The following is a 21,281-nucleotide window of genomic DNA, read 5'->3' on the forward strand; positions in this document are numbered from 1 at the left end:
TCTGATTGCTGTGGCTAAAACTTCCAAAACTATGTTGAATAAGAGTGGTGAGAGTGGGCAACCTTGTCTTGTTCCTGATCTTAGTGGAAACGCTTTCAGTTTTTCACCATTGAGGACGATGGTGGCTGTGGGTTTGTCATATATGGCCTTTATTATTGAGGAAATTTCCCTCTATGCCTACTTTCTGCAGGGTTTTTATCATAAATGGGTGTTGAATTTTGTCAAAAGCTTTCTCTGCATCTATTGAGATGATCATATGGTTTTTCCCCTTCAATTTGTTAATATGGTGTATCATGTTGATTGATTTGCGTATATTGAAGAATCCTTGCATTCCTGGAATAAACCCCACTTGATCATGGTGTATGATCCGTTTAATGTGCTGTTGGATTCTGTTTGTTAGTATTTTGTTGAGCATTTTTGCATCTACGTTCATCAGTGATATTGGCCTGTAGTTTTCTTTCTTTGTGACATCCTTGTCTGGTTTTGGTATCAGGGTGATGGTGGCCTCGTAGAATGAGCTGGGGAGTGTTCCGCCCTCTGCTATATTTTGGAAGAGTTTGAGAAGGATAGGTGATAGCTCTTCTCTAAATGTTTGATAGAATTCACCTGTGAAGCCATCTGGTCCTGGGCTTTTGCTTGTTGGAAGATTTTTAATCACAGTTTCAATTTCAGTGCTTGTGATTGGTCTATTCATATTTTCTATTTCTTCCTGATTCAGTCTTGGCAGGTTGTGCCTTTCTAAGAATTTGTCCATTTCTTCCAGGTTGTCCATTTTATTGGCATAGAGTTGCTTGTAGTAATCTCTCATGATCTTTTGTCTTTCTGCAGTGTCAGTTGTTACTTCTCCTGTTTCATTTCTAATTCTATTGATTTCAGTCTTCTCCCTTTTTTTCTTGATGAGTCTGGCTAATGGTTTATCAATTTTGTTTATCCTTTCAAAGAACCAGCTTTTAGTTTTATTGATCTTTGCTATCGTTTCCTTCATTTCTTTTTCATTTATTTCTGATCTGATTTTTATGATTTCTTTCCTTCTGCTAACTTTGGGGTTTTTTTGTTCTTCTTTCTCTAATTGCTTTAGGTGCAAGGTTAGGTTGTTTATTCGAGATGTTTCCTGTTTCTTAAGGTAGGATTGTATTGCTATAAACTTCCCTCTTAGAACTGCTTTTGCTGCATCCCACAGGTTTTGGGTCGTCGTGTCTCCATTGTCATTTGTTTCTAGGTATTTTTTGATTTCCTCTTTGATTTCTTCAGTGATCACTTCGTTATTAAGTAGTGTATTGTTTAGCCTCCATGTGTTTGTATTTTTTACAGATCTTTTCCTGTAATTGATATCTAGTCTCATAGCGTTGTGGTCGGAAAAGATACTTGATACAATTTCAGTTTTCTTAAATTTACCAAGGCTTCATTTGTGACCCAAGATATGATCTATCCTGGAGAATGTTCCATGAGCACTTGAGAAAAATGTGTATTCTGTTGTTTTTGGATGGAATGTCCTATAAATATCAATTAAGTCCATCTTGTTTAATGTATCATTTAAAGCTTGTGTTTCCTTATTTATTTTCATTTTGGATGATCTGTCCATTGGTGAAAGTGGAGTGTTAAAGTCCCCTACTATGAATGTGTTACTGTCAATTTCCCCTTTTATGGCTGTTAGTATTTGCCTTATGTATTGAGGTGCTCTTATGTTGGGTGCATAAATATTTACAATTGTTATATCTTCTTCTTGGATCGATTCCTTGATCATTATGTAGTGTCCTTCTTTGTCTCTTCTAATAGTCTTTATTTTAAAGTCTATTTTGTCTGATATGAGAATTGCTACTCCAGCTTTCTTTTGGTTTCCATTCATGAAATACCTTTTTCCATTCCCTTACTTTCAGTCTGTATGTGTCTCTAGGTCTGAAGTGGGTCTCTTGTAGACAGCAAATATATGCGTCTTGTTTTTGTATCCATTCAGCCAATCTGTGTCTTTTGGTGGGAGCATTTAGTCCATTTACATTTAAGGTAATTATCGATATGTATGTTCCCATTCCCATTTTCTTAATTGTTTTGGGATCGTTATTGTAGGTCTTTTCCTTCTTTTTTGTTTCTTGCCTAGAGAAGTTCCTTTAGCAGTTGTTGTAGAGCTGGTTTGGTGGCGCTGAACTCTCTCAGCTTTTGCTTGTCTGTAAAGGTTTTAATTTCTCCATCAAATCTGAATGAGATCCTTGCTGGGTAGAGTAATCTTGGTTGCAGGTTTTTCTCCTTCAACACTTTCAATATGTCCTGCCACTCCCTTCTGGCTTGCAGAGTTTCTGCTGAAAGATCAGCTGTTAACCTTATGGGGATTCCCTTGTGTGTTATTTGTTGTTTTTCCCTTGCTGCTTTTAATATGCTTTCTTTGTATTTAATTTTTGACAGTTTGATTAATATGTGTCTTGGCGTATTTCTCCTTGGATTTATCCTGTATGGGACTCTCTGTGCTTCCTGGACTTGACTAACTATTTCCTTTCCCATATTAGGGAAGTTTTCAACTATAATCTCTTCAATATTTTCTCAGTCCCTTTCTTTTTCTCTTCTTCTTCTGGAACCCCTATAATTTGAATGTTGGTGCGTTTAATGTTGTCCCAGAGGTCTCTGAGATTGTCCTCAGTTCTTTTCATTCTTTTTTCTTTATTCTGCTCTGCATTAGTTATTTCCACTATTTTATCTTCCAGGTCACTTTTCCATTCTTCTGCCTCAGTTATTCTGCTATTGATCCCATCTAGAGTATTTTTTATTTCATTTATTGTGTTGTTCATCATTGTTTGTTTCATCTTTAGTTCTTCTAGGTCCTTGTTAACTGTTTCTTGCATTTTGTCTATTCTATTTCCAAGATTTTGGATCATCTTTACTATCATTATTCTGCATTCTTTTCCAGGTAGACTGCCTATTTCCTCTTCATTTGTTAGGTCTGGTGGGTTTTTATCTTGCTCCTTCCTCTGCTGTGTGTTTTTCTGTCTTTTCATTTTGCTTATCTTACTGTGTTTGGGGTCTCCTTTTTGCAGGCTGAAGGTTCGTAGTTCCTGTTGTTTTTTGTGTCTGTCCCCAGTGGCTAAGGTTGGTTCAGTGGGTTGTGTAGGCTTCCTGGTGGAGGGTACTAGTGACTGTGTTCTGGTGGATGAGGCTGGATCTTGTCTTTCTGGTGGGCAGGTCCACGTGTGGTGGTGTGTTTTGGGGTGTCTGTACACTTATTATGATTTTAGGCAGCCTCTCTGCTAATGGGTGGGGTTGTGTTCCTGTTTTGCTAGTTGTTTGGCATAGGATGTCCAGCACTGTAGCTTGCTGGTCGTTGAGTGAAGCTGGGTGCTGGCGTTGAGATGGAGGTCTCTGGGAGATTTTCGCCGTTTGATATTATGTGCAGCTGGGAGGCCTCTTGTGGACCAGTGTCCTGAAGTTGGCTCTCCCACCTCAGAGGCACAGCACTGACTCCTGGCTGCAGCACCAAGAGCCTTTCATCCACACGGCTCCTTAATTTGGGATGATTCGGTGTCTATTCATGTATTCCACAGATGCAGGGTACATCAAGTTGATTGTGGAGCTTTAATCCGCTGCTTCTGAGGCTGCTGGGAGAGATTTCCCTTTCTCTTCTTTGTTCTCACAGCTCACAGGGGCTCAGCTTTGGATTTGGCCCCGCCTGTGCGTATAGGTCGCCGGAGGGCGTCTGTTCTTTGCTCAGACAGGACGGGGTTAAACGAGCTGCTGATTCGGAGGCTCTGGCTCACTCAGGCCGGGGGTAGGGAGGGTCACGGAGTGCGGGGTGGGCCTGCGGCGGCAGAGCCCGCCGTGACGTTGCCAGCCTGAGGCGCGCCGTGCGTTCTCCCGGGGGAGTTGTCCCTGGATCCCGGCACCCTGGCAGTGGCGGGCTGCACAGGCTCCCCGGAAGAGGGGTGTGGATAGTGACCTGTGTTCCCATACAGGCACTTGGTGGCGGCAGCAGCGGCCTTAGCGTCTCATGTCTGTCTCTGGGGTCCGCACTTTTAGCCGCAGCTCGCGCCCGTCTCTGGAGCTCCTTTAAGCAGCGTTCTTAATCCCCTCTCCTTGCGCACCAGGAAACAAAGAGGGAAGAAAAAGTCTCTTGCCTCTTCGGCAGGTCCAGACTTTTCCCCAGACTCCCTCCCGGCTAGCCGTGGCGCACTATCCCCCTTCAGGCTGTGTTCACGCCGCCAACCCCAGTCCTCTCCCGGCGCTCCGACAGAAGCCGGAACCTCAGCTCCCAGCCCCGCCCGCCCCGGCGGGTGAGCAGACAAGCCTCTCGGCTGGTGAGTGCCGGTCGGCCCTGATCCTCTGCGCTGGAATCTCTCCGCTTTGCCCTCCGCACCCCTGTGGCTGTGCTCTCCTCCGTGGCCCCGAAGCTCCCCCACTCCGCCACCCGTAGTCTCCGCCCACGAAGGGGCTTCCTAGTGTGTGGACACTTTTCCTCCTTCACAGCTCCCTCCCGCTGGTGCAGGACCCGTCCTTATCCTTTTGTCTCTGTTTATTCTTTTTTCTTTTGCCCTACCCAGGTACGTGGGGGGGGGGGGGGGGTTCTTGCCTTTTGGGAGGTCTGAGGTCTTCTGCCAGCGTTCAGTAGGTGTTCTGTAGGAGTTGTTCCACGTGTAGATGTATTTCTGGTGTATCTGTGGGGAGGAAGGTGATCTCCGCGTCTTACTCTTCCGCCATCTTCCCGGAAGTCTCTCCTTTTTCATTTCTAATTTTATTGATTTGAGTCCTCTCTCTCTTTTTCTTGATGGGTCTGGCTAAAGGTTTATCAATCTTGTTTAACTTCTCAAAGGCCCAGCTTTTAGTTTTATTGATCTTTGCTCTTGTTTTCTTTGTTTCTATATCATTTATTTCTGCTCTGATCTTTATGATTTCTTTCCTTCTACTAACTTCGGGTTTTGTTTGTTCTTCTTTCTCTAGTTCCTTTGGGTGTAAGGTTAGATTATTTATTTGAGATATTTCTTGTTTCTTGAGGTAGGCTTGTATGGCTATAAACTTCCCTCTTAGAACTGCTTTTGCTGCATCCCATAGGTTTTGGGTTGTCGTGTTTTCATTGTCACTTGTCTCTAGGTTTTTTTTGATTTCCTCTTTGATTTCTTCAGTGATCTCTTGGTTATTTAGTAATGTACCGTTTACCCTCCATATGTTTGTGTTTTTTACGTTTTTTTCCTTGTAATTGTTTTCTAATCTCATAGCATTGTGTTCGGAAAAGACATTCGATATGATTTCAGTTTTCTTAAATTTACCGAGGTTTGATTTGTGACCCAAGATGTGATCCATCCTGGAGAATGTTCCATGTGCACTTGAGAAGAGAGTGTAATCTGCTGTTTTGGATGGAATGTCCTATAAATATCAATTAAATCTATCTGGTCTATTGTGTCATTTAAAGCTTTTATTTCCTTATTAATTTTCTGCTTTGATGATCTGTCCATTGGTGTAAATGAGGTGTTAAAGTCGCCCACTATTATTGTGTTACTGTTGATTTTCTCTTTTATAGCTGTTAGCATTTGCCTTATGTATTGAGGTGCTCCTATGTTGGGTGCATATATATTTATAATTGTTACATCTTCTTCTTGGATTGATCCCTTGATCATTATGTAGTGTCCTTCCTTGTCTCTTGTAACATTCTTTATTTTAAAGTCTATTTTATCTGATATGAGTATTGCTACTCCAGCTTTCTTTAGATTTCCATTTGCATGGAATGAATTTTTCCATCCCCTCACTTTCAGTCTGTGTGTGTCCCTAGGTCTGAAGTGGGTCCCTTGTAGACAGCATATAGATGGGTGTTGTTTTGTGTCCATTCAACGAGCCTGTGTCTTTTGGTTGGAGCATTTAATCCATTCACATTTAAGGTAATTATCGATATGTATGTTCCTATTACCATTTTATTAATTAATTTGGGTTTGTTTTGGTAGGTCCTTTTCTTCTCTTTTATTTCCCACTTAGAGAAGTTCCTTTAGCATTTGTTGTAGAGCTGGTTTGGTGGTGCTGAATACTGTTAGCTTTTGCTTGTCTGTAAAGCTTTTGATTTGTCTGTTGAATCTGAATGAGATCCTTGTCAGGTAGAGTAATCTTGTTTGTAGTTTCTTCCCTTTCATCACTTTAAATATATCATGCCACTCCCTTCTGACTTGTCGAGTTTCTACTGAGAAATCAGCTGTTAACCTTATGGGAGTTCCGTGTATGTTATTTGTCATTTTTCCCTTGTTGCTTTTAATAATTTTTCTTTGTCTTTGATTTTTTTCAGTTTGATTACTACATGTCTTGGCATGTTTCTCCTTGGGTTTATGCTGCCTGGGACTCTCTGTGCCTCCTGGACTTGGGTGGCTATTTCCTTTCCCATGTTAGGGAAGTTTTTTTTTTTTTTTTGCAGTACACGGGCCTCTCACTGTTGTGGCCTCTCCCGTTGCGCAGCACAGGCTCCGGACGCGCAGGCTCAGTGGCCATGGCTCACAGGCCTAGCCGCTCTGCAGCATGTGGGATCTTCCTGGACCGGGGCACGAACCCATGTCCCCTGCATCAGCAGGCGGACTCTCAACCACTGCGCCTTCAGGGAAGTCCTCATGTTAGGGAAGTTTTTGACTATAATCTCTTCAAATATTTTCTCAGGTCCTTTCTCTCTCTCTTCTCCTTCTGGGACTCCTATATTGCGAATGTTGGTGCATTTAATATTGTCTCAGAGGTCTCTTAGTCTGTCTTCCTTTCTTTTTTTTTTTCTTTATTCTGTTCCACAGCAGTGAATTCCACCATTCTGTCTTCCAGGTCACTTATCCGTTCTTCTGCCTCAGTTATTCTGCTATTGATTCCTTCTAGTGTATTTTTCATTTCAGTTATTGTATTGTTCATCTCTGTTTGTCTGTTCTTTAATTCTTCTAGGTGTTTGATCTTTAATTCTTCTAGATCTTTGTTTTCTTGCATCTTCTCGATCTTTGCCTCCATTCTTTTTCCGAGGTCCTGGATCATCTTCACTATCATTCTTCTGAATTCTTTTTCTGGAAGGTTGCCTAACTCCACTCCAGTTAGTTGTTTTTCTTGGGTTTTATCTTGTTCCTTCATCTGGTACCTAGTCCTCTGCATTTCCAGAACAGCCTCCTGTCTCAGAATAGCCACAGGGGGAGGTATTCTATAGACTATGACTGGAGTTGTAATGCAGGGTGACAGCCTCTACTCCCACTTAGTTATAAAAGAACTGTGGGCCTTACGCTAGGCAGCAAAGTGGAGGTGAGAGAGAAGGGAAGGGGGCAGGACACAACCTTTAAAAGAATGACATAGCCTTTGAGGAAACGACATAAACTGGTTAGAACCAACTCGGCCCAAGGTGGTGGAAGATTCAACTCCCAGTGGATGTTGAGCCTCAGTACGTGCTCACTGTAATACATTAGCATCTGAATGACACACTCACAGGTGCCATAACAGTTCCAAGACCAACCATGAAAGGACAAAAAGTGGGCAGTAACCCAATTCCTGGAAATCCCCATCGCTTCCCCCAAATAGTTGGAATAATCCTCCCTCTCATTAGCCTATGAAATTAACCAGTCCATAAAAACTAACCACCCTGTACGCTGGGGTCTCTCGCCTTCTGTGATGGCCCACACTTTGTCTGAGGAGTATGTATCTCCCTGAATAAATCTGCTTTCACTCTACTTTGGCTCACTCTTGAGTGCCTTCCTGGGAGAGGCCAAGGACCCTCACCTGATGGCCATCCCAGGGACTCACCTGAGATCAGGGATGTGACCATCCTCTCACCCCATTTATTTCTGCAACGGAAGTATGCCGGCTTCGGTTGATGTGATTCCTGATGCGTTTGCTTGCCCATGTTCATTTGAAGGTGGGTATCTCTTGAGGCAGATCTCTCCAGGCTCTCCAGGCCCAGCTCAGCTGTGGGGATTTTTGCTGACACTCTCAAGGTGAAATCATTTACAGCCCAGTCCTCACAGGCACCCACCTGGCCATCTGTGTCCCTGGTCCTGCCCCCTCAGGAAGGAATGTTAGAATAGACCCAGGTTCTAAGGCCTATAAAGCCGCCATACTCTCTTCCGCTCTTGAAGCTCACAGCCACCATCTCCTTTCCCTGACATACTTCCGATTAATCCCCTTGGTGGGCCTAAGCCGGGGTTGAAAACTCAGACTCTCACAAGAGCTGGCAGGTACCTGAATGAAAGATGCAGGTGGTATTGTTCCTCCCAAACTGGATTTGTCTCTTGGTGGGTGTTGAGCCGAAAGATACAACCAAGCCGAGGATTGGGAGAAGGAAGGAGTTATTATTACTTGCAGCAAGTAAGGAGGACACTGGGGATCTTTCCCAAAGCAGTGTCTCAAGGAACAACAAAATTGGGGGAATTTTCAGCTCAGGGTACATGCCTATTCATGAAGGGCCTGGAGCAGAGGAGAATTCAGCATAGAATTGGTCAACAGAGTCCAAGCTTTCGTTGATTGAAGTCAAGAGGGTCAACATTATCACTCCATCCTCCACCCTTGTGGGGGCCTTAGTTCCTGCAGGACTCAAAGATATATTATTATGTATATCCCTTGAAGAGGAACTAAGAGTCTGTTTTTATGCACTATTGTCTGACTGCCTTTTCTGCATTCCTTTGTTCCCTTAAGATCATTAATTACTGAGACCTGCTCAAGGGCAAGCAGCATGGCCAGGCTTAGATCACAAAGTGGCTTAGACTGAAATGGCTTCTTTTATGTCAAGGAAGCCGGTGCCTGGTTCTCTTTCTCTGGGGACCCCCTAACCTATCTTCTTACAGAATAAGACCTTAGGGAGTGGTGGCGATTGTGGTAAAGTGGAAAGTACATGACCTGTCTAAAGGGGATCAGCGTGATCTTGCCAGTTTTTGCCACGTGAATGTAGGGGCCCAGAGATGCTCCGTCTTTGAGTTTTCCAAGAGAGCCAAGAAATTTAGATTTTCATAGGAAATCTCCCACTTTTTGAACGTTGCAATGAATATTTAAAATTCATATCAAATGCTTCGAGGCCAAATAAAGGATGTCCCGGGCCTCCAGTTTTAACTTGTGGCCTACACCTCAGAAAACAAAGGGGGAGGCCACCTCACCAGGCAGCTTCCCTTTTCCCACAGAAAACACACAAAAAGGCTGTTAAGTCTCCCCAGGGCCCAGGGAAGTCAGACTTCCAGGCACAAAGCCCTGTTACCTTCTCTCGGGAGAGGGAGACAGAAAGAGGTGGGGAAATGCTTGTCATTCTTTTTGCAGGAGACGAGGAGAAACGAATCCTTTCTCAGCCAGCATGGTTAATGGAGCACATTCCAGGTTTGAGAGTTTGGTTGGCTATTAGTTGGAGAGTCAGACATAAATAACTATGTATAATAATTACTTAGTCCATTCAGACAGACCCAGAGCAGGAGCCCTCCAGGCCAGGGCGTGAGCATGCAAATGCCCCAAGGTGGGGCTGCTGGTGGAGGGTATCTGATGCAGCTGGACGGGGCAGGAGCTGGTACAGTCAGGTTGACCTAAGTGTTAGGCTAAGACACGTTTGTGTTTTGTTGTTGTTGTTTTATTTTGTTTTTGATATCCAGAATATATTTTTATTTATTTATTTCATTAAAAAATTTAAAAAAATTTTTATATTGGGGTGTAGTTGATTCACAATGTTGTGTTAGTTTCAGGTGTACAGCAAAGTGAATCAGTTATACACATACATGTACCCACTGTTTTTTAGATTCTTTTCCCACACAGGTCATTACAGGATATTGAGCAGAGTTCCCTGTGCTCTACAGCAGGTCCTTGTTAGTTATCTAGGGCTGCAGTTTTGAGAGCCGTTCTGCAGATCAGTGCCTGTGTCAGGGCGGATTAGGAGGCAGGAAGGGGATGGGAGTGGGAAGACCGGTTCACAAGCTGTGGAAACGGGCCAGGTACAAGAGAAGGGCTGATGCGGGTGTGGGTAGGGAGAAAGGAAGGGGCCATCATGGGCGCTGTTACACAAGAGGAATTGGCAGGAAGTGAGGCACCAGGGAGGGGAAGCAATCAAGATCACAATCAGGCGGCTTCGTTCTCCCTTCCTCTCCTAGGTCCCTCAGGACCGTGAAGGGTGGAAAGTGACAGTTTCAAAGGAAGAGGTTTGTACATGTCCGTGCTCATCATCACCAAAGCAGATAGACTGAAGCTTGTCTCTCCGTCGCAAACCGTGCAGTTCTGACGTGCACTGCTGCTTACATGTTGACATCTCAGACGTCAGGATACATCGAATAACCCGTGGCATGCCAGAGTTTAATTGATGCATATCATGGGCTAAATTATGTCCCACGCGATTATTATGTTGAAGCCCTAGCCCCCAGCACCTCAGAATGTGCCTGTATTTGTATTGCCGGGGGAGGGGGTTGGGGGAGGGATGGACTGGGAGTTTGGGATGAGCAGATGCAAACTATTATATATAGAATGGATAAACAACAAGGTCCTACTGTAGAGCACAGGGAGCTATATTCCGTATCCTGGGATAAACCATAATGGAAAAGAATATGAAAAAGAATATATATATATATATGTGTATAACTGAATCACTTTGCCGTATAGTAGGAGTTAACACAACATGGTAAATCAACTACACTTCAATTAAAAAAAAACGTGTCTGGATTTGTAGATAGGGTCCTTAAAGAAGTAACAAAGTTAAAATAAAGCCTTCAGGGTGGGTGGGTCCTACTCCAATATGATTGGTGTCCTTAAAACAAGAGGAGGTTAGGACATGGTCACACAGGAAGGCCAGAGCTTGTGAAGACGCAGGGAGAAGATAGCCGTCTACAACCAAGGAGAGAGGGCTCCAGAAGTAACCAGCCCAACTGACACCTTGATCTTGAGCTTCCAGCCTCAAGACTGTGACACAGTAAAATCTCTGTTGTTTAAACCACCCGGCCTGTAGTTCTTAGTTATGGCAGCCCCCGCAGACAAATGCAGTGGGTTTTTTCTTTACTAATGGTACATGACATAATGGTGTATCTTAGAGTGGATGCGAGCTAAGCATCTTTGAGTCTATGAATTAGTGCACTTCATCATTTTCCCTTTTCTTACTTATTGTCCTTATTCATATAAGCAGAACTCTGATTAAGGTCACTACACAGTTTATCATCCAAACTGGGATAATTTTAAAAGTGAAAAGGGAGCTTCTATTAATAATGACTCCGGGGACTTCCCTGGCAGTCCAGCGGTTAAAACTCTGGGCTTCCGCTGCAGGGGACACGGGTTCAATCCCTGGTTGGGGAACTAAGATCCCACATGCTATGCCACGCTGCCAAAAAAAAAAAAAAAAGACTTGTGGACAACAGGGGTAACCTAGCATGGTCCCTGACAAGTTGGACACTTAGTCACCCTAACTCTGACACCCTGGAGGATCTTAGGAGAAAAGCGTGGCTTTTACCCCACATGTATCTCCTGCCTAAATGCCACGCCCCAGGCCACCACCTGTCCGAATGACAGCACAAATGATATCACCCACAGAAACCGAGAAGCCAGGAGTTTTTCGGTGACACAGATAACCCTGGATTCAGGGTGGGTCTTCTTTAAAAGGCCAGAAAAAAAATCTTGGTGGCATAATTGGATAAACTCTCTGAAGTCCCAATGTCTCAGGCAGGTCTTTCCCAACTGATCTGCTACAACTTGGGAAATTCCCACAGGGCTTCCTCTTTTGAGTTAATGCATCAGAGAGTCTTATAAAAACATGAAAGCAAAAATTACCCATGCAAAGTGACAACATATTCAGCTATTAAACCATGACTTCTATGGGCTAATCAGGGAAAACCACTGACTGAGCGCTAATCATCTGTTCTATATATGTTGTCTCTTTTAATTCTCACAATGAACCCAGTAGGGTAAGTAATACTACACCATTTTCCACATGACGAAACTGGAGCTCAGAGAGGTTAAGGGCCTGTCCAAGGCCACAAAACTGAAAGGTGGAGCTAGGATTCTCAAGCAGGTTCCTTGACTCTGATGCTGAGTCTTTTCTGTTCTGTTGTCTAGGTTCTTTCTTCCTTTCTTTTTCTTCTCTTCTTCCTTTTTAAAAATTTAATTATTTTTTTACTGAAGCAGAGTTGATTTACAATGCTGTGTTAGTTTCAGGTATACAGCAAAGCAATTAAGTTATATATGTGTGTGTGTATATGTATAACTGAATATATATAAATAATTATATATATATATATTCTTTTTCAGATTCATTTCCCATATAGGTTATTACAAAATATTGAGTATAGTTCCCTGGGCTATACAGTAGGTCCTGTTGTTTATCTATTTTACATATGCTAGTGTGTGTATGTTAATCCCAAACTCCTAATTTATCCCTCCCCTACCCCTTCTCCTTCGGTAACCGTAAATTTGTCTTCTATGTTTGTGAGTCTGTTTCTGTTTTGTAAATAAGTACATATGTATCATTCTTTAGGTTTCACATATAAGTGATATCATATGATATTTGTCTTTCTCCATCTGACTTACTTCACTTAGTATGATAATCTCTAGGTCCATCCATGTTGCTGCAAATGACAGTATTTTCTTTCCTCTCTTCCTTAACTAAGTTTTATACGCTTACCCAGCTTGCAATATTTTTTGTGTTTATCAGATTTAGCATTTCATAACAAATAAGGGCTGGGAGGAGAAACAGAGAACCAAATGAAATGGGCTGGATATGGGAGATGAGGGGACCTGATTCCTGGTTTTGCCAGATGCTGTGTTTCCAGTGCTGTGTTTCCTGGAAACTTGATACAATTCTATTATTTGGTATTGACTTGAAAAAGACAGGCAAATACCACCCACATTTCCTTTTGTTTTCAGAAGGCAAGTATTTTATAGCTAATGGTTTAAATGTTATTCAGGTTACGAGAGGCCAGGAAAAGGGCCTGCAGAGGATGAATCAGTCACTTTAACATAGCTTCAGCTTGTAAAACTGGACAGGATTGCTTATATTTTTCTTCTATCAACGGTCTGGTGAAGTAATGTTTTTATTTGATTTAAGCAAAAAATCACTTTAACACATTTTCAAAATTACAGATGCTGATAATAAAATGCTAGGGTGGAAATCAAAATAGATATCTGGAAATCCAGAATAAGGGTGTTCTAGAGCAAAACACAGATTTTTCTACTTTTCAATAGCAAGGCAAATCTCTTATTATCCCACTTGCTATATCTGGAACAGAATCGCCAAATGCTTCTTATATCCATTATTAGTTCCGCACTTTCTAACTCACTTAGGTTTAAGACCCTTCACCTTATGTCCCGTGAAGAAATCTGCATTTAAAGTTCTAGCTCACGTGTCCTGAGCTTCGTTTGAAGAAAATACGTATTAAAAAAGCAGTTTCACTTTGTTCATTCTTCAGGGACCATATTGAAAGAGACAAGGTCAAGTTTTTAAATGGAGACAATGCAAACATTCTAGGTGTTAAAAAAAAAAAAGGTTTATTAATAATAGTTCCCCCTATAATGACCCCTTTGAGTTGTCTTTTCCTCCTGGAATTGAGAGCCCAGAGTTCTATTGCTTGATAGCAGCTTGGCGGAAACACTGGCCATTCCGCATCCACTTTCAGGCCCCTGGCATTCCCGTGTAAAATCCAGGGTGACAGGTGTTCTAGCAAAGCTCAACCCTGCTGCTGGGGAGGGAGGGACGGAGGGAGGAAAGCAGGGAAATATTTTCTGGAAGAGTCTAACTCATTGTCATTTCTAATGACTAATGAAACCTGGAGAAGTAAAACCCACACCAGATTTGGCTGAAAGTCCAGGCCACTCTGAGTCACCTAGTGCTTGGCCACCAGCCCTTGGACCACCTGTGTCCACTCCCCTCCCCTAGTTTCCTGCTTCCCTTGGGGCACATCACGGCTCTTAAGCGCCGTCACCAGACTGTAGGCTGTGGGGAGTGAAACTCAATTCAATCATTTATTTCTTGGTGTTTCAGCAGCTCTTGAATCTCCCTGTGTAGGAGAGGCTAAAATTAATGAACAGAATTAGTTATTTGGATTATCTTGGGTTTCCACGGACAGAGTTGTTTATTAGCTGGGTGGGCTACTGAGAGTTGGATCTTAAGAAAGTTTCCCCATTTTATTTTATTTATTTATTTATTATTTTTTTGCGGTACGCGGGCCTCTCACTGTTGTGGCCTCTCCCGTTGCGGAGCACAGGCTCCGGACGCGCAGGCTCAGCGGCCGTGGCTCACGGGCCCAGCCGCTCTGTGGCATGTGGGATCCTCCCGGACCGGGGCACGAACCCGTGTCCCCTGCATCGGCAGGCGGACCCTCAACCACTGCGGCACCAGGGAAGCCCGAAAATTTCCCCATTTTAAATGACTTGAGGGAAGTGGGATGGGGTCCAAATAAGAGAAATCTGATGTAAGAATGGAAATGATAGGACAGGAATCAGGAATCGATGCTGGGACCTCCCAGGCAACTTCCACGGCAAGGAGATGGGTAATTGGACAACAATTCAGGGCGGAGTTGCACCAGATCTTGCAATGTTTACCTCCTCTGTCTTCATGTCTTGGCTCTGGTCTTTTCACTATTGGTGGGTATCAGACAGAAGTGGGCGGTGAGGGCCTATGAGCCAGGCAAACGCTTAAATTTAAGACTTTTGGGTTTTATAGCATTCTTTTCTCTCCAAAGAAAAGCAGTCTACCAAAATCTATCTGTTGAGTACTGGATTTTAGTGAAACTATAGTATTAACGGGGGATTCAGTTTCTCATTTTTGTAAAAAGACACGCTTCCTTCGCCTCTTGAACACCGCTGTTTCGTCAGGGTATGGGTGTGTGCACTTAATTCTTATCAGTATTGTAAGTAAGGGCGGGTAATGTGTTCAAAGGTGGGACAAATTAAACCTTTCTTCTCTTCTCACTGTCAACTGAAAAAAATGCACAACTTACAAGCTGAGAATTATATTTTATTTGGTGGACTTTCTGAGGGCTGGCGCCCAGGAGACAGCCCCTCAGATCGCTCTGAGGCTCTGCTCCATAGAGGTGAGGCGGGGAGCCAGGATAGAGAGGAGTTTTTGCCACAAAAAACCAGGTAGTGGGAACATCAAAAGATTGCTGTTAATCAAAGAAAACCAGACATCTCAAGTTAAGGAAGTTAGCGCTTTTCTATGTATGGGAAGATGCAAGAGTCTGGGCTCACTGAAATCATTCCTCTGATATGCACCCTAACTATCTAGGGCCAGCGTCCTGTTTCTCTCCATCCTGAATCCCCTCAGGGTGCACTGCTGTTGGCCGCTGCAGGGGCTGCTGGCCTGATGGCTGTAACATCTTTTGTCCACACCACCCTCAATTTGCTGCTCCTGGAAACTTGAAGGAAAAAACCCCAAAGACTAGGAATTTGGGTGAATGGAAAAGCAACACGATTCTCCCATCTGGCTTTCTTCCCCTGCAGTTATCACCGTGGACGCTCACATCCAGGCTGCTGGGCCCAGGCTCAGAGAGGTGGTCCTCCCCAGGATCTTTGCAATGAAGCCCCATGCTGACCACTTGAGGGGGAGGCTTCTGGCTTCTGGGGAAGGACGCACTTGGCTGCTCAGAGGGCTAAGGCTTCCCCAGTTTGGAGTGATGGGTGAGAAGTAGAGAGGGAGCTCTGGACCTGGGGCCTGATGAGACTCGACCGTGCTCGAAGGGAAGGGCGAGGGGTTGGGGGGAGGGCGGGCAAGGCCCTTTTCCCCTCATCTCCAGCTCCGGTTGTGGATAGAATCTCAGCCCATAACTCTGGTAGAAAATAAACACAACTTAATTTGTAAAACACTCACTGATTTCTGATGTAAGTTCCCATTCTCCCTAGAGTGGTGGAAGCAGAACCTCAATCAGTTTTTGCCTTTCCTGGGGGCCATAGGCAGCCTGCAGTGCCAGGCATTGGTGGCGGGGGAGGGCGGCTCTCGGGGGCCTCGGTCATCACTCACTCAGGTCACCCCAAGAGCACGTAACTGTACCCCGCTGGCCTGGGTCCTGTGCTGGGCGGGGCCTGGACCCGCTGTGTCTGTGCCTTCTCAGGGGACAGAAATCTCAGAGACAGGCTAGGGCAGCCACCTCTGAGAGTCTCACCGCCTTTGTGGGCTCCAGGGGAAGCAGGTGTCCCCGCTCTTGGGTTCCACAAACCTCTTTTGGGTTTTGCTGCCCATCTAGGGTCCCGCTGGGAAGCAGGGCATGTAGCTTCTCAGTCCAGCCTCACCCAGGTCTCTCCTCTTTCCAGCTCCAGGAATCCCCTTCCCTCAAGTATCAGTTCTAACATTTTGCTCCTGCAAAGCGCAAGCGTGTGGTTGGCTGATGGAGTACAAGCGGGGGAACAGACCTTGGCTTCCACTCTCCAGACACAGCCCTCCCCTGGGGCAAGGAGCTCCCAGCTGTGGGATAGGTGGGGGGAAGCTAGGACAAAGGAATGGGTAAAGATGACCATCTCAGAAAGGTTAATCTACTCCCACAGTGTTGAATATCACTCGTCTGATTCCTCTCTGCTGCAAGGGCTGGGCACCCAGGAAGCTGGGAAGGCATCTTTACCTTTGCATCTATCTTTGGTGAATTTCAGGACAAAGTAAACCAGACCCACTAGGGTCTGGTACCTTATATGGGAAATCCTGAATCCCAGAGAGGTCCCTACTGTACCCCGATGCCTGAGGGGACAGGAGGGGAGGTCTGACAGCTCTGGGAGGTCTAGGGTGGAGGGAGGGAGCAGAGGGCCGGGCGCCCGCCACAGGTAGGGAGGAGGCTTCGGGAGCATCCCAGATCTGCAGCTAATAAGCGCTCCCTACCAATTTTTTATGAGCTTGGTGACAGGTTTATTATACCGAGGATAGGAAATTTCAGTGGGACATGAGCTCTCCTGAGGAGAGGTCCCGGAGTCGTCCACTGAAAACCAAGCAATTGAATGAATGAAAATGTGCTCGAATTCCAGTCCTTAAAGACCTGTCAGCTGCGCCAGCGTTCATTCGTATTCATTAGGTAGCTTGGTCGGCAGAATCGCAGAAGTTCTGTACATCTACTTAAATATAAACCACACTGAGACAAAATCAACCCCAAATTAAAAGTGAACGACTAAATAGAACCCAGATAGCAAGTATCTTTGCTTTTGGCTGGGAAGACAGCCAAAGTGATATGTGTTTGGGTTAATTTTTTTACAGGGAAAACAGATTAATTATGTAGTAAATATAGTTTGCTAGGCAAGAGCTCTCAAAACGTGGGAGAAAAAGGATTCAAGCAAAGTCTATTTATTATTTAACAGTCGTTTACATTAGCACAAGGGCAAATATTTGCCTTTTTATGTTGGTCTTAAATGTATTGATATATTTGAATAACGATTGGGCTGACCATTAATCAGTATTAACATGCAAGGCTTACTCGAAGCTGAAATTAACTGAAGTCACTAAACTCTGACACAATCAGAAGCCTGAGCCTTGTCAAAATTATTGAAAGGTTTAGGGTTTGCAGGATTGGTAGGGCTTTCTGGTCTTGTGTTTGTTCTCAGGCTCTGAACTTGCTGAGCGGGTAGCACTGCTCAGTGACCCCACTGTTTGGTTTTTGCCTTTGGTGTTTCAGACATATTTAAGGAGAGCAAACTTCTGGGCTCAGGCTGCTTCCCTGAGTTCTCCTGAGATACCCCTTCAAAGTTTATTCTCTGGGAGCAGAATAGAGAGTACCTATTGGGGGCTGGCACACTTTTATATCAAGATCCCTTTTCCCTGTGACCCGCCAAGGAGGGTGGCTGCCCGTGAAAGAGGGGAGGGATGAGCCACAGGGCCTTTGCATCTGCTGCTGTTCCTGCGGTCACAGTACAGAACTGGGGACAGGGTCCCCTTGCTCCTGAGCCTTCCATCCCCATCTCCCTCCAGCGAAGCTTCCTCAGAACACCGGTCCTGTAAGATGTTGACACATGCCGCTCCCCGCCCCCCAAAAGGGGTTCTGTGATTGAAAGGTGCCTGACACCAGTTGAAACAACTGCTTTTTTCTCCTGCAAGAATTCTCAGAACCTTTAATATATTAATTTACATTGAGAATCTCTAAGAGGAAAAGAGGTAACCTTTAAAATGTTAGAAAATTCCATGATTTTGTGCACACGTAGCACGTGTCTTCCCTGGAAAGAGTCTATAGCTGTGCTGGTAAGAAGTGGTTCATGACGTGACACCCGATTTGTTTCACAGGTTGAGGAGCCCATTCTATGGGCTCCAGTTTTCATGAAATACTTGAGTTCCTTGCAGACAGCCGGTGGTATGAGAAGCAAGAAAAGGGGAGGGACCTGGTACCCACTTTTAAAAAATAGCTCTTGTTTTAATTTTTTACAATAAACATTAATTTATTTACAATAAACATTATTATATAATTAAAAACATATTTTAACCTATGAGATACACATTAATATTCATTTTATTTTATTTTTTCTGGTGTCACATTGTTGTTCTTTTTCCTACTGCCCACTTTTAAGTGATCGTCGTCTTGACCCCCCTCTCTGCCTGTCGCCTGCTATTTCCAGTGAATCCTACTTGTAACGTGGGGGCTGGAGAGCTGGCCTGTGAATAAGTCAGGGCAGGAGGTTGAAGGAAGCACTCACTCTGGGAGCCGTCAGAGGCTGAGCCTGCAATTATCCAAAACCAAGAGGGAGTCCCTCCCGGAGTCCTGCCCCCTCAGCCCCTCACCCTCCTCCAACGATGGGAGCTGTGTCCGCTGGAACTGAGTCCCCAGGGACTGGGCAATCAAACAGACTCTGGTGAACAAAGAAAAATCAGGCCATTGGCCCAATTCCCTGGGACACAGGGACCTAAAGTGATCATGATGGTTGGAGGTCCCCAAGAGAACAGGCTGGTCTGGGGACAGAAGAAGAAGGTGACATCGTTTTAAGAAGCGTCCTCCTCTTAGCTCAGAAAACTCATTAGCTGAAAGGGGATGGGAGAATTAGTACCTGAGTCATCGTGTTTCCCAAGGCACACAAATCAGCTCCTGGAAGAGACACAGGGTCTAATGAAATTATTTTTATGGCTTTACCGTGGGGAGTCTCCTCCACTGCTTAGATGATTCAGAAGTGGGCACTGTGTATAGATTTTATTAGATAACCTCCAAGGCTTAGTTTTATAAACTGGAATTCAGCACTTTGCATTCGCAAAGCAATTAATAGTGCCTGTGTTAGTTAATATCCCATTTTAGGTTCAAGAGCAATATTTTGTTACTTAAAAATTAATAGCAATGTCACAAAGGGCTTATAAAAAGAGATGGATGACTCCAATAGGGCAGTACCATATAATGCTATGTTTTTATTTGCCATTACTTTAATTACTGAGATATTATTTTATATGTTTTCATTATTTTAAAGTGCCTTGGGAGTGTGAAAGATGTCTTACAGATGTGTTCCATTTTAGCCAGAGCAGCCTAATCATAAGTAGCTGTAGATTAATGCATTTATCACTTAAAATTTCTTTTTAATGTTCTGTAAGCAAGTGAAATTGATGTCTCCAAGAAGACAGATACCTCTCATACCATGGAATTCCTCCTCCGAGAATATCTCTTCGTTAGATTATGAATAGCCCTCGGAAAGGAAAAAAAAAAAACCAGCAAACAATCAGTAGAAAGAGCTGTACAGGAGCATGACAAACACTAGTTAAGAGCCAGTGCTGAGAAAATAGCACACATCCTTTGGATACTGAATATCTATTCTAAACTAAAGTGGGTCTTAAAATTCCACGTGTACAATTTCTTCTCCATTTCCTCCTAGGTGGGCTGGGGTGACTGTTCTGCAGACGTGGCCGTGTGGTTTTCCCTCAGCAGGCAAACTCCGGGGAGAAATGTGACTCAGGGTCATGATTCCTCCAAGACGGTTTTTAAAAATAACCTATAGCCACTATTTTTAGCAAACCTGCCAGGCCGCAGGGCTGCCGGCTGCCTCTTTCACAGAAAGTAATTAACAATCTCTAATCCCTCAGGTGAGGGAGATACTGAAGTTCCCGATGTGGAAACAAAAAATAGGCTGTCTTTATAGGTGGACACGACTCTTGAGACAAAGCCGGCCACCCTCCTGCCCTTGCGCACCCTGGGAGAGGCAGCTCGCTCCAAAAGGATCAGATCCATCGGAGAAAAGCAAATAGTTTTAAACTTCTAAGAGGTGTTATGAATAAGGGGGATCTGAAGCAAAACGTTCAAAAGCAGCTGCATCCTCTCTTTTCAGACAAGAGCTTCCCCCTGACTCGAGCTCATTTGTTATTCAATTTCACTTCCCAGTCCTGCTAAAGGTTTGAAAGCTCTTGGCAGGTTTCCGTGGAATCATTTAAGCGCTCTAATAGAAAGAGCAGAAGGGCAAATTTTACAAATTCATTCTAAGTCAAACTCTCTTATTTTACAAAAAAAGAGAATCTGTAATTTGAGAAGAGAGAATTCAGGCCAGTGGGACTAGGCTATGCAGGATGCCCTTCCAATGGACAGACTGTTGGTCCAGTTGACAAACGTCGGGGTCTGTGGCTCTGGCCAGACCCTGAGGCTCTGGCCAGACCTTGATTTCACACCTCTATCAACCGAGTCATCCTCTTGACTGTGGTGGACCTGTCTCTGTGCACTTACCAATTTTCAGTGAACTTCCTTAAGCTGTTACAGAGGCTACCCGTTTGGAAACGTTCACTGGCTTGACACTTTCTTTGAAGATGATCGTAGGTTACTAGTTGTGGCACATGCTTTAGGGGTTCAATAAATGGGACTCCTGATGAATACTTGTTTTTCTTAACATTACTTTTTTTTTTTTTTTTTTTCGGTACGCGGGCCTCTCACTGCTGTGGCCTCTCCCGTTGCGGAGCACAGGCTCCGGACGCGCAGGCTCAGCGGCCATGGCTCACGGGCCCAGCCACTCCGCGGCACGTGGGATCTTCCCGGACCGGGGCACGAACCCGTGTCCCCTGCATCGGCAGGCGGACTCTCAACCACTGCGCTACCAGGGAAGCCCTTCACATTGCATTTTACCAGGTTATTTTCTCTTCAGTTTCTGATTGTTTTTCTATGCTCTTGTTCTTAAATTAACTTTTGTTGTTTTGTAGAGTACATTCTCTAGCAATCCTTTCACACGGGGTTTGTGAATGGTACATTTTCAGAGTTCTCGCTTGTCTGAAATGTCTCTATTTGTTCCCCATGGGAATGATATTTTCACTCAAAGTCTATATTCACAAGCTTTTTCCATCAGAATTTTAAAGATGCAGCTTAACTGTCTTCTCTCATCAACTGTTTTTGATGAGAAGTATGAGGTCAGTGTGATACTCTTTTTTTTTTTTCCCCTGTGTACAATCTGCTTTTTTAATTTTATTCTGCAATCTGCTTTTTCCTTAGGAAGATCCAGGACTATCGCTTTGTCCC

General features: G+C 44.2%; 1 long non-coding RNA gene across 4 annotated transcripts in view; it reads left to right on the top strand.

Annotated features, from left to right (window-relative positions):
- Positions 1–21,281, top strand: part of LOC109552303 (uncharacterized) — a 55,295-nt gene that overhangs the window by 7,187 nt on the left and 26,827 nt on the right. For all 4 annotated transcript variants that reach the window (XR_012331273.1, XR_012331275.1, XR_002179098.3 and 1 more), the window contains exon 3: positions 15,352–20,897. This is a non-coding gene — a long non-coding RNA (uncharacterized lncRNA). The remainder of the gene's footprint in view (positions 1–15,351; positions 20,898–21,281) is intronic.

The sequence above is a fragment of the Tursiops truncatus genome, chromosome 4 (assembly GCF_011762595.2).
Source record: "Tursiops truncatus isolate mTurTru1 chromosome 4, mTurTru1.mat.Y, whole genome shotgun sequence".
NCBI classification, from domain to species: Eukaryota; Metazoa; Chordata; class Mammalia; order Artiodactyla; family Delphinidae; genus Tursiops; species Tursiops truncatus.